This window comes from Eretmochelys imbricata, chromosome 6 (assembly GCF_965152235.1).
Source record: "Eretmochelys imbricata isolate rEreImb1 chromosome 6, rEreImb1.hap1, whole genome shotgun sequence".
In the NCBI taxonomy this organism is placed as follows: Eukaryota; Metazoa; Chordata; order Testudines; family Cheloniidae; genus Eretmochelys; species Eretmochelys imbricata.
The window spans coordinates 29,855,064-29,867,749 of record NC_135577.1 but is presented as its reverse complement, the minus strand read 5'-3'; positions in this window follow the sequence as shown (position 1 = coordinate 29,867,749).

Below are 12,686 nucleotides of genomic sequence, written 5' to 3'. Positions count from 1 at the left end.
TACCTTGGACATTTTCCTCTACAATGTGCCATTTAATAGCGGTGGGGAACATGTGGCTCACTTTTGTTGGCCAGGGGGATTTTTAAAAATGTTACCTTTATTAATGGATTTCTTGTAACTGTGTCTTTTTGCAATATATCATGGGCTACATTAATCCCCTTTATGTTAATCCTTCATGCTGATCCTCTTCCCGCCCAGCCATTGTTATATCATATATTTAGTATTCACATTAGTGATATACTAAACTGCAGGTTATTTGGAGAAGGCAGCAATTCTCCATGTTCTCTGTTGGAAGCAGTTCCTTTGATCTGTTGCACAAATGGTGGACATTCCAACTTGATGACAGATGCAGTGTAATGCCAGTAAAATAAGCAGGGTATCCCCCTCCAGCATTTTGTATGAATAGCAGTATACAAGGCATATTTGTTTATAGCCCCCTCTGGATCCTTTCTTAAAGGCATGTTCTAAGCATCTCAGTTGCCGTCATTGCATCATTGTTGTTAGAGGGCATTTATTGGCTTTCCTATAAACTTCTAAGACTGTAACTTTATCCTCTTTCTTTATGCCAAGTATCAGCCTATAGCAGCTGGTTGCAAAGCTGTTTAATCTCTCAGAGTGCTCTGGTTAAAATCCATGACTCACAACCATACAAAAGTACATCTAGGCAAGATGCCTTGAAAATGTTTAGCTTCAAGACCAATGAAGTATCAACTGTCCTCCAGAACTTCTCAAATGTACAGAACACACTCCAAGCCTATCTATTCTTGCATGGTGTTCTTTACAGTGGATGATTGTTCCCTGCTGAAACTAAGTAGTATTTGAAATTGTGAACATTTTCAGTTTCATCTCTTGAATTTAGTCAAGTTATGTAGCAACGGCAGAACGCTAATCTTTTGTTGAACCAACTCTCTACCACTGTGTGTTCTCCTGTTGTAAAGATGCTGTTGCAATATAAATATATATAATAATCTGCTAGCCAAATATCCTAAACAACCAGGGCAGAAAAATACAGCTACCTGGCAGGGCTCCTAAAGCGGGCTTCCTTCTTAGGACTGAAAAGAATGCCAGTGCATTTGTCTACAAACTCACAACTTCATAACACCAACGGCTACTCTGCTTCATGGACCTCATGAAAACAGTGTATCCAAGAGATGTAACCGTCTATCACAGCAGAGCAAACTTGAAGAAGGGGATGTTTATTCAAAAATAAATTGACTTGGCTGGTGACTTTCTCTATATCCATTGCTCTCACTATTGAAAGAGATGTTTCTCCTTAACAAACCAGGGACAAATTCTGTCCCCTGATATTGCCTCAATACACTGGTCTGGCAGTATCTGAGAGACATTAATGCACCACAAGGAACTGGGGGAAAATTCCAGCACTGCAAGTACTGTGTAGAACCCTGGTAAGTCCCTATTGACACAAGGATTAAAAATTCTACCCAGCGTGAAAATCATTTGTTCTGTCATGCTCCCTCAATTCTCCACTAGGCCATAGCCCCTGCATTTTAAAAGAATACAAAGTTGCAAGCTATTGTTTGTGCACTGCATATTGTATAATTTTAACACTGTCAATCAATTTTCTATTTAATGCAGGTTTTAAAATGTAATTTTCCCCTTGCTGGTCAAATGATGTAAACACCTGTTTGCTGAATTAGAAACTTACCCTGTTTCTACTCATTTCCTTCTGCGAAAGCTTGGCAAAAAGTATGAGTAAAGGTGTGGACACTAGTGCTGTCCACAGACTCAGAAAGATAGCACTTCATAAACCTCCTGTTTGGAAGATTTTTGTTCCCCACAATCGTGAATAGAGAGAGTTAACACCTGGTGTACAATGAGATTAACAGTGGTGAATCAGGCACACAGTGGGCAGTCACAAGGCCTCTTGCAAGTTATTATGTGAAACCTGATGCACACTGTTGTCTGCAGAAGTATGGCAACCCTTAAATACTTGTACGAAGCCTAATTTAGCCATTGGGGACTTGGAGGAGGAAAGTACTGGACATCTCTAAAGTGTCATAATAAAAACAGAGTGCCTGACATTCTTAGCATTCCATAATTCTCACTTTGAATTGTTATAGATCAAAGTAAGCACTGAACCACTGCAGTGTTTTAGACTGTCCAAAAAGAAGTATAAAAAAACCTTAATTAGGTATGGAAACTTTTGTTGAGAGAAAGGTGGTAAATTTCAGTCCAATTATTTGGGCCATATCCATCAACAGTTTTATTAAACATATCTCAGAGGAAATCCAGTAAGTGTAGGGAGTGTCCGTACAGAAAGTATTACTTACCTCTCTGTTTGGAAGATTTACTACATATCTGGTGTCCTTGAGGTGAGGCAGCGTGTAAAGCCACATGACCTAAAAAAAAACTCTTTGAAACATGTAAATATGAACGAAACACCCAGGAGAAGTGGAGAAATCCAACCTATTGTATTCTGATCTGAGGACATCTTAACATCAGGGTAAACAGTGGCTGTGTAAGCAACTTTGGGAATGATAATCAGTCATTTTACCCCAGCCGCACCAAAAAAAAAAAACTGGATTGGGTTTTCTCCCTAATCCAAGGTGAGCCAAGAACACACAGAAGGAAGATTCAGAAAAGAAGGATGGTCCAGTGGTTAGGGCAGTGGGAGACCCAGGTTTAATCCCAAACTCAGCTACAGATTTCCAATGTGACCCTGGGCAAGTCATCCAGCCTTTCCGTGCCTTAGTTCCCATCTGCAAAATGGGGGAGAATAGCACATCCCTACCTCCCAGGGGTGTTGTGGGGGTTATTAATGTATTATGGGAAGTGATTAGGGGAGTACTGATGAAAAATGCAATACAAGAATTAGGTGTTAAAATAAGTCACAATTTCCCTCCCCCCAGTTGGCGAATAAGATGGAAAGCTGGGAAACCACAGAGCACAGGAAAGGAGATAAATGGGGAACAGCAAGAGTGTGCAGAGCTGTATGGGTGAATGGTAGTAGCTATTTAAAGTCAGCAGTAGCTCTCTAGAATAAGCAGAATCAGCAGAAGGAAAAAGGAGCAGCAATAGTTGGAGTGTGACCTGAAGCACAGAGTGGCCTCGAGAAGAGGGTAAGAATCATAGAATATCAGGGTTGGAAGGGACCTCAGGAGGTCATCTAGTCCAATCCCCTGCTCAAAGCAGGACCAATACCAACTAAATCATCCCAGCCAGGGCTTTGTCAAGCCTGACCTTAAAAACTTCTAAGGAAGGAGATTCCACCACCTCCCTAGGTAATGCATTCCAGTGTTTCACCACCCTCCTAGTGAAAAAGTTTTCCCTAATATCCAACCTGAACCTCCCCCACTGCAACTTGAGACCATTACTCCTCGTCTGTCATCTGCTACCACTGAGAACAGTCTAGATCCATCCTCTTTGGAACCCCCTTTCAGGTAGTTGAAAGCAGCTATGAAATCCCCCCTCATTCTTCTCTTCTGCAGACTAAACAATCCCAGTTCCCTCAGCCTCTGCTCATAAGTCATGTGTTCCAGTCCCCTAATCATTTTTGTTGCCCTCCGCTGGATGTTTTCCAATTTTTCCACATACTTCTTGTAGTGTGGGGCCCAAAACTGGATACACTACTCCAGATGAGGCCTCATCAATATCGAATAGAGGGGAACGATCATGTCCCTCGATCTGCTGGCAATGCCCCTACTTATACATCCCAAAATGCCATTGGCCTTCTTGGTAACAACGGCACACTGTTGACTCATATCCAGCTTCTCGTCCACTGTAACCCCTAGGTCCTTTTCTGCAGAACTGCTGCCGAGCCATTCGGTCCCTAGTCTGTAGCGGTGCATGGGACTCTTCCGTCCTAAGTGCAGGACTCTGCACTTGTCCTTGTTGAACTTCATCAGATTTCTTTTGGCCCAATCCTCTAATTTGTCTAGGGCCCTCTGTATCCTATCCCTACTCTCCAGCGTATCTACCTCTCCTCCCAGTTTAGTGTCATCTGCAAACTTGCTGAGGGTGCAATCCACACCATCCTGCAGATCATTAATGAAGATATTGAACAAAACCGGCCCCAGGACCGACCCTTGGGGCACTCCACTTGATACCGGCTGCCAACTAGACATGGAGCCATTGATCACTATCTGTTGAGCCTGACAATCTAGCCAGCTTTCTATCCACCTTATAGTCCATTCATTCAGCCCATACTTCTTTAACTTGCTGGCAAGAATACTGTGGGAGACTGTGTCAAAAGCTTTGCTAAAGTCAAGGAACAACACATCCACTGCTTTCCCCTCATCCACAGAGCCAGTTATCTCGTCATAGAAGGCAATTAGATTAGTCAGGCAAGACTTGCCCTTGGTGAATCCATGCTGGCTGTTCCTGATCACTTTTCTCTCCTCTAAGTGCTGCAGAATTGATTCCTTGAGGACCTGCTCCATGATTTTTCCAGGGACTGAGGTGAGGCTGACTGGCCTGTAGTTTCTAGGATCCTCCTTCTTCCCTTTTTTAAAGATGGGCACTACATTAGCCTTTTTCCAGTCATCCGGGACCTCCCCCGATCACCATGAGTTTTCAAAGATAATGGCCAATGGCTCTGCAATCACATCCGCCAACTCCTTTAGCTCTCTCTGACGCAGCGCATCCGGCCCCATTGACTTGTGCTCGTCCAGCTTTTTTAAATAGTCCCGAACCACTTCTTTCTTCACAGAGGGCTGGTCACCTCCTCCCCATGCTGTGCTGACCAGTGCAGCAGGCTGAGAGCTGACCTTGTTCATGAAGACAGAGGCAAAAAACGCATTGAGTACATTAGCTTTTTCCACATCCTCTGTCACTAGGTTGCCTCCCTCATTCAGTAAGGGGCCCACACTTTCCTTGACTTTCTTCTTGCTGCTAACATACCTGAAGAAACCCTTCTTGTTACTCTTAACATCTCTTGCTAGCTGCAACTCCAGGTGTGATTTGGCCTTCCTGATTTCACTCCTGCATGCCCGAGCAATATTTTTATACTCTTCCCTGGTCATTTGTCCAATCTTCCACTTCTTGTAAGCTTTTTTTTGTGTTTAAGATCAGCAAGGATTTCACTGTGAAGCCAAGCTGGTCGCCTGCCATATTTACTATTCTTTCTACACATCGGGATGGTTTGTCCCTGTAACCTCAACAAGGATTCTTTAAAATACAGCCAGCTCTCCTGGAGTCCTTTCCCCCTCATGTTATTCTCCCAGGGGATCCTGCCCATCAGTTCCCTGAGATAGTCAAAGTCTGCTTTTCTGAAGTCCAGGGTCCGTATTCTGCTGCTCTCCTTTCTTCCTTGTGTCAGGATCCTGAACTCGACCATCTCATGGTCACTGCCTCCAAGGTTCCCATCTACTTTTTCTTCCCCTACTAATTCTTCCCGGTTTGTGAGTAGCAGGTCAACAAGAGCTCTGCCCCTAGTTGGTTCCTCCAGCACTTGCACCAGGAAATTGTCCCATACACTTTCCAAAAACTTCCTGGATTGTCTGTGCACCACTGTATTGCTCTCCCAGCAGATATCAGGGTGATTGAAGTCTCACATGAGAACCAGGGTCTGCGATCTAGTAACTTCCGTTAGTTGCCGGAAGAAAGCCTTGTCCACCTCATCCCCCTGGTCCGGTGGTCTATAGCAGACTCCACCACAACATCACCCTTGTTGCTCACACTTCTAAACTTAATCCAGAGACACTCAGGTTTTTCTGAAGTTTCATCCCAGAGCTCTGAGAAGTCATACTGCTCTCTTACATACAATGCAACTCCCCCATCTTTTCTGCCCTGCCTGTCCTTCCTGAACAGTTTATATCCATCCATGACAGTACTCCAGTCATGTGAGTTATCCCACCAAGTCTCTGTTATTCCAATCACATCACAATTCCTTGACTGTGCCAGTACTTCCAGTTCTCTCTGCTTGTTTCCCAGGCTTCTTGCATTTGTGTATAGGCACTTGAGATAACTTGCTGTTTGTCCTGCTTTCTTAGTATGAGGCAGGAGCCCTCCCCTTTCGCACTCTCCTGCTCATGCTTCCTCCCGGTATCCCACGTCCCCACTTACCTCAGGGCTTTGGTCTCCTTCCCCCGGTGAACCTAGTTTAAAGCCCTCCTCACTAGATTAGGCAGTCTGCTTGTGAAGATGCTCTTCCCTCTCTTCGTTAGGTGGAGCCTGTCTCTGCCTAGCACTCCTTCTTGGAACACCATCCCATGGTCAAAGAATCCAAAGCCTTCTCTCCAACACCACCTGCATAGCCATTTGTTGACTTCCACGATTCGACGGTCTCTACCCAGGCCTTTTCCTTCCACAGGGAGGATGGACGTGAACACCACTCACGCCTCAAACTCCTTCACCAAAGAGAAACCAACAACAGCATGCAGACCCAGTCATCCCATGAGGCTGTCCAGGGAAAGCCGATGCACATAATGCATGGAAAAAGGAGTGCAATGTACTTATCTGTTGTTCCATGGAAAATCCTTCTATTGATCATGTCTGATAGGTGCAGCAACAGAAATGATGGCCAGATACGGGAAACTCTTGCCATCAGGGCTAGTATTTTCAAAGGGGATTAAGGAAGTTAGGTACACAACTTATATTGTCATTTAATGGGAACTGAGCACCTAACTCCCATGGGCCCCTTTGAAAATCTCAGTCCAATTGAATAAAACTTAATCAATGATAGCCCCTCCTGGTGGTAGACAGATCAGCTGTGCAGTCAGCGCATCCAGCTATGCTCTGGGATATCCATGTTCCAGACTGGAATGTAACTTATCCCCAACGTATAGGGACAAGCACCATTATTTTTATTAGTAATAGTAAAATGCTTTGTGAGGGTGGGGGAAGGTATGATATGGAGGAGCTGGGGTGAGCATAAACACACAACAAAAGGACCCAAGGGCATTGGTGCTATGTCAAAATTACTCAAATGGCAGGGTTATGAATTCAAAGCAGAGCTAGGTCTAGCGAGAATCTGGGACAGGGTAGTAGTGAACCAAATCTCAGTCAGTCACTAGTGCTGCCTGAAACCTCAATAAACATTGTTCAAACAACTCTTATTTGAAAACTGCTGTAACAGCCCCAGACACTGCAGAATAGGATAGGTTATTGTAGTGCTTTGTGCTGTTACTGTAATCAGCTACAGGTTTGTTTGTTCTAATAAGGACAAGTTTTGGAAAGTAAAAGTAGGAATTAGATAAGTTTGCAGAAAGGCTTCTGTTCTCAGAAACAGATCTTGAACAAAAAAAGTTTTCTCGAACAAAACTGGGTACAGAGGGTGAAATGCACCACCCGCATAGCGCCTGAGTACAGAGAGCCTGAGGCTTGATATGAATTCACCACCTCAATCCAGCACCAGGGTGTGGGGCTACTGCACAGACCAGCTTTCTCCCCGGATGGGGCTTTTATTTCTCCAGGATGGAGTAGCATCTGCAGATCTCTTGTGTTGGTTGCGTAAGGCAATGGGTGTACATAATCACAGTTCCATGGCCCCTCTTCTGCCCTGTCACTGGACTACCCTGGCTCGCCCCAAAATAGACCTGCTGCAACAGGCCTGCAGAAGACATTTCTGTTGTGCACATGCACCCTTGTGCAACTGCCCAGACAGCTGTGCCCTCACATAACCCCTACGTTAGGGTCGGTGTTGTGGAGGGTCTTGGGCCAGTATGAGTTTGACCCATGGAGCACAGCTAGTTTATTTGTCTGGGCTACTACTTTACAGGGATGTAAAATCCTCTCAGTAAAACTGGAGAGAGAGAGATTCAGTGTTCATCTCTGGTTAATAAAAAACACAGTTATTGGCTAACCATGCTCAGGAACTTCCCAGAGGGAAATAAACAAAGATGGGTTACTTGGCCAATGGATAAATCTAGCAGTTGTGTAGCATGCAAGATTAGTAATAGTACTTTCTTACGTTGCCAAAGAATTAGCCACTATGTTTTAAAAATTTGTGCTATGAAGTTTATTCAGGCAGAATTATGCCTCAAATGGCCATTTATGTCTCCATTAAAACCATTTAATGGGGCTTGTGAAACAAATCAATTGTACATAATCAGTTTTGGTAGTTAGAACTATTCAGTGACTTAATTTCCATTAAATAAAGGCAACAGCCACAGGAAAACTAGTGTTTTCCATTTAAAAAACAAAACAAAAGTTGTAAAACTTTTCACTGTTCCCAGCTTGTGTGCTGTGGAAGTGCTTTGGTTTTGACAGTTCATCTGTGTAACCTTAGCTTTCAGCAGCGTGAATAACAATGTCTGAAAGCGGCTTAGAACTATGAAAACATCTCCATTCCATGGGGAGAGGAAAAGTCTTAAAAACTGGTCAGATTTTTTTTTTTAAAGCTCTGTTAAAACATACCAACCGCGCACACAAATCTCTTCTGGATTTATTCCTTAATAAGAGAGTACAATGTGAATATTTGTCTACATCCAGCAGCTACATGGTTGCCACTCCAATCCCTGCTATTTAAGAAACAGGGCCAAAGGCAGTGCTGATTTACACCTCACACAATCCTGTTGAAGTCAATGGGATTCCCAAAGGCTGTAAGTCATTCACTGAGATTTGTGGAGTGGTGGGACAGGGAGGGAAGCAAAATCTCCGCACAGGGACACGCGGGTAAGATTAGGCCCTCAGGACGTCAATAATAAAATGGAGTGAAATCTATGCAGCAAACCTGAATCTGATTTTTCACTACACTGTCAAAGCTCAGGCCAGTTTCACCATTCTTCCACCTACTAATCCTATGCCTTTCAACCACACAAACAGACAATTCTTCCTCCCCTGGAATGTCTTCCTGAATTACCAAATTTCCCCCTAGCTCTAGTCAATAAGGGAAATTCACCTCTGTGCAGAGGGACTGTCACAAAGCCTATGCACTAGTTAATCCCTACTTTTATTCTGAGGGTTTAAGTACCGCATGCCTTGAGCTGTCTATCTGCAGAAGGGTGAATTTCACGCAAATAAGGATCCAGTTCAACACACACACCCCCATTAAATCAATGTGAGTCCTTCAATGGGATTTGGATCAGACCCTAAATGAGAACAAGAGGAACTAGTGTTTTGTGTTGGTTGGATATTTGAAGAGTAACCAGAAATGCAATCCTTCAGAGAGCTGTGTAACATATGGGGTGCAGCAAGTGAAAAGCAGGTTTCTCAATCATAAAGTGTGTGTTCTTGGAGAGAGCAGACTGTTGGAAGTTGTCCATTATTTAGTGCCCTGGAGTGTCGTACACTGGGAGTCTTTTCCATGAAATATGTGCATGGCATATTGTCACGTTCATGAACATGCACATGACATGCCACTGCCTCCCACTGAACATGAACTCTCAGACGAGCATTGTCTCTCTCCTTCCCACAGATCACATCATTACAAATAAATATTCTTCATGGTTAAATTACATATTTTGACTACCTTCCTGAATCTCTAGGTTCCTTGTTTTAAAACCATTAATCCACATTTACATGGTTCATCCACTGAGCCTATCTATCAGCATTAAGTTTAACTCCAGCAGTTGGGTAAATATATGAGTTTGCCTGACCACATATCCATTTCGGCCTTATGAACTTCTTTTGCTGCCTTTGTGAAAAGCTTAGTAAGTCACCTTTTCCTTCAAGTGCCCCAACAGTAGGTGACTTTAATACTCACTGGTTTAATACTCACTCACTCACTGTGATCTTATATTCACTTGCAGAATTGTTGTACTATAAATTGAGTGGTTTAATCATCTTAATAAGTAAAATTGTAATAGGCACCAAATTATGTGAAGTGGCATATTGTTATTTGTTAAGCATTATTGTTGCAATCATAGGAATTATCACTCTGAATCATATCAATGGACAATGTAGTCCAGAAATAGGAAGGAAGGGGCTGAAGGCCAGAGGCTTCAAGGAAAGGTGCAGGAAACCCCGCATTGGACAATTATAGAATGTATTTGCAATATGGGAAGGTTCTTCCTAACCTCAGGAAGTTAGTAGTTATGGTTGTCCGCCTGAGCATAAGGGTTTATAGCCCTTGTACATTTGTATCCTATCTAATATAAATATGGATTACACTCTTGGGTTCAGTTTCATGTGGCAAAGCGTTCCACAAGTTAATTTTGCATAGTATAAAAATTATTTCCTTTTAAAAGATATATCTTTGTTTTCTTTTAATTTCATTGGGACTCCCCTTGTTCTAGAAAAGGGAAATAGAACCTCTTGCTATACTTTCCCTACTTTATTTTATTGACCTCTTCCATGTCACCTTTGATTTGTCTCCTCTCTAAATGCTAATCTTTTTCCACTTCTCATCTGGAAATCCTTCTGTGCCTCTAATATTTTTTGTCGTCCTTCTCTGGACCCCCCTCCCCTTTTTCTCCCTGACACATGCTTTCTGAGGTGGGGTGACCAGAACATAATTATTCAGCATGAGGCTGCACAATCAGTTCATATAATGTTATTTCAGTGGAATACTTACAGTCCCTAGAGAAGGAGTGTGTGTGTGAAGGTGTGACAAGATTATAAAGATCATAAAATGGCTCAAAGATTGGTACTATGAGGAAGGTTTTGGGATAATCAACCACTGGGAGGCACTCACAGAAAAGATTCTTCTCAGCTGATAAACTTGACTGAAATTTGCATCCCAAGCAAGGGGAAACAATTTGTAGGGAAAGGCTACAGGCACAGCTGGGTGAATAACCACCTCAAAAAAGTTATTAGGAGTAAGTAGAAAACCTACAGGGAATGGATAAAGGGGCTGATTAACAAAAAAAGCTACATCATGGAGGTCAGATAATAGAGGAATAAAGTGAGAATTCCTAAGAGTCAAGTTGAATTAGCTCTTGTCAAGGAAATTAAAATAAGGAGGTATTTTAGTTATATAAAAAAAAAAGAATGAGGAAGGATGAGGTTGGGCCACTATACAATGTGGATGGGAAGGAGATTAAAGATAATCTAGGTATGGTCCAAAAATTAAATGAACACTTTGCCTCAGTTTTCAATAGGGATGAAAATATGGAACATGTACATGAAGGCAGTCTGGCTGATGGAAATGAGTGTCTAGAAATGGAAGAAAAGGAGTACTTGTGGCACCTTAGAGACTAACAAATTTAATAGAGCATAAGATTTCGTGAGCTACAGCTCACTTCATCGGATGCATCCAATGAAGTGAGCTGTAGCTCACGAAATCTTATGCTCTAATAAATTGGTTAGTCTCTAAGGTGCCACAAGTACTCCTTTTCTTTTTACGGATACAGACTAACACAGCTGCTTCTCTGAAACCTAGAAATGGAAGCTACCACATCTAATGTGAAAGAATAATTTAAAGAGCTTAATGTGCTCAAATCAGAGGGACCAGATAATTTTCATCCTAGAATACTGAAAGAATTGGCATGTGAGACTGCTAGTCCAGTAGCAAGGAATTCAGGGGTTGTACCATATAACTGGAGAATAGTTAATGTTATACCTATATTTAAGAGGGGGGGAAAGTGATCTGGGTAACTACAGACCCATTCGTTTTGTCTCAGTAGTATGCAAGGCTTTAGAACAAATGGTGAAGGAAAGAATAATTAAGTTCATAGAGGAAAGTGGTAAAGGGGATTTTAATGCAATATGGGTTTACCAAAGGTAGATCGTGCCAGACTAATCTGATTTCCTTCTTTGAGAAAATAACTGATTTTTTTAGATAAGGAAGTGCAGTAGATCTAATATACTTGGACTTCAGTAAAGCATTTGACATGGTACCACATGGGAAATTATTAGTTAAATTATGGAAGATGGGTACCAGTACAAGCATTGTACAGTAAATAAGGAACGGCTAAGGGGGAGAAGGCAAATTGTTGTGCTGAAAGGTGAATTATCAGAATGGAAGGAGGTTACTAACGGAGTTCCTCAAGGATCGGTCTTGGGACCAATCTTATTTAATATTTTTATTAATGACCTTGGCACAAAAACTAAGTGTGCTAATTAAATTTGCTGATGATACAAAGATGGGAGACAGTCAATACAGAAGAGGATTGGAATAGTATACAGGAAGATCTGGATGACCTTGAAGATTGGAGTGACAGAAATGGGATGAAATTCAATAGCACAAAGTGCAAGGTCGTGCACTTACTAACAATAAGAATTTCTGCTACAAGCTTGGTGCTCATCAGTTGGAAGAGACAGAGGAGGAGAGACACATGGTGTGTGGGTCAATCACAGGAAGACTGTGCACCACCAATGTGAGCTGGTTGTGAAAAAAGGCAAATGGGAACCTACGATGTATTAGGTGGGGCATTTCTAGTAAAGATAGAGAAGTATTAATGCCAATGTGCAAGGCACTGGTAGGACCACATTTGGAATACTGTGTACAGTGCTGGTCACCCATGTGCAAGAAAGAGGAATGTAAATAAACAGGTGCAGGGAAGAACTACTAGGGTGATCAGGGAACTGGAGGACTGTCGGGGTGCTGAAGTCTGAACTTGGCAGCTCTACCCAGTGGCGAGAGTCAATGGCCATAGTACCCAGTGGTGAGAGTCAGTGGCTGGGGATAAGGGGACCTAGGTCCTTCCTGCACCATTGGGTTTCAGCCCAGGACCTTGTGAATAATAGCTCAAATATTTGGCTTAGGAGCACGTGCCCATACGCTTGTCCCTTGGGCCACTTCCTACCCCATTTTCGGCTCCTCCATCAATGCCACTAGTCAGTTTTTTGGACTCAGTTCTCTCTGATCGTGCTCAGGAGGGTTTTCCTCTCTCAGCCGTGGCCAG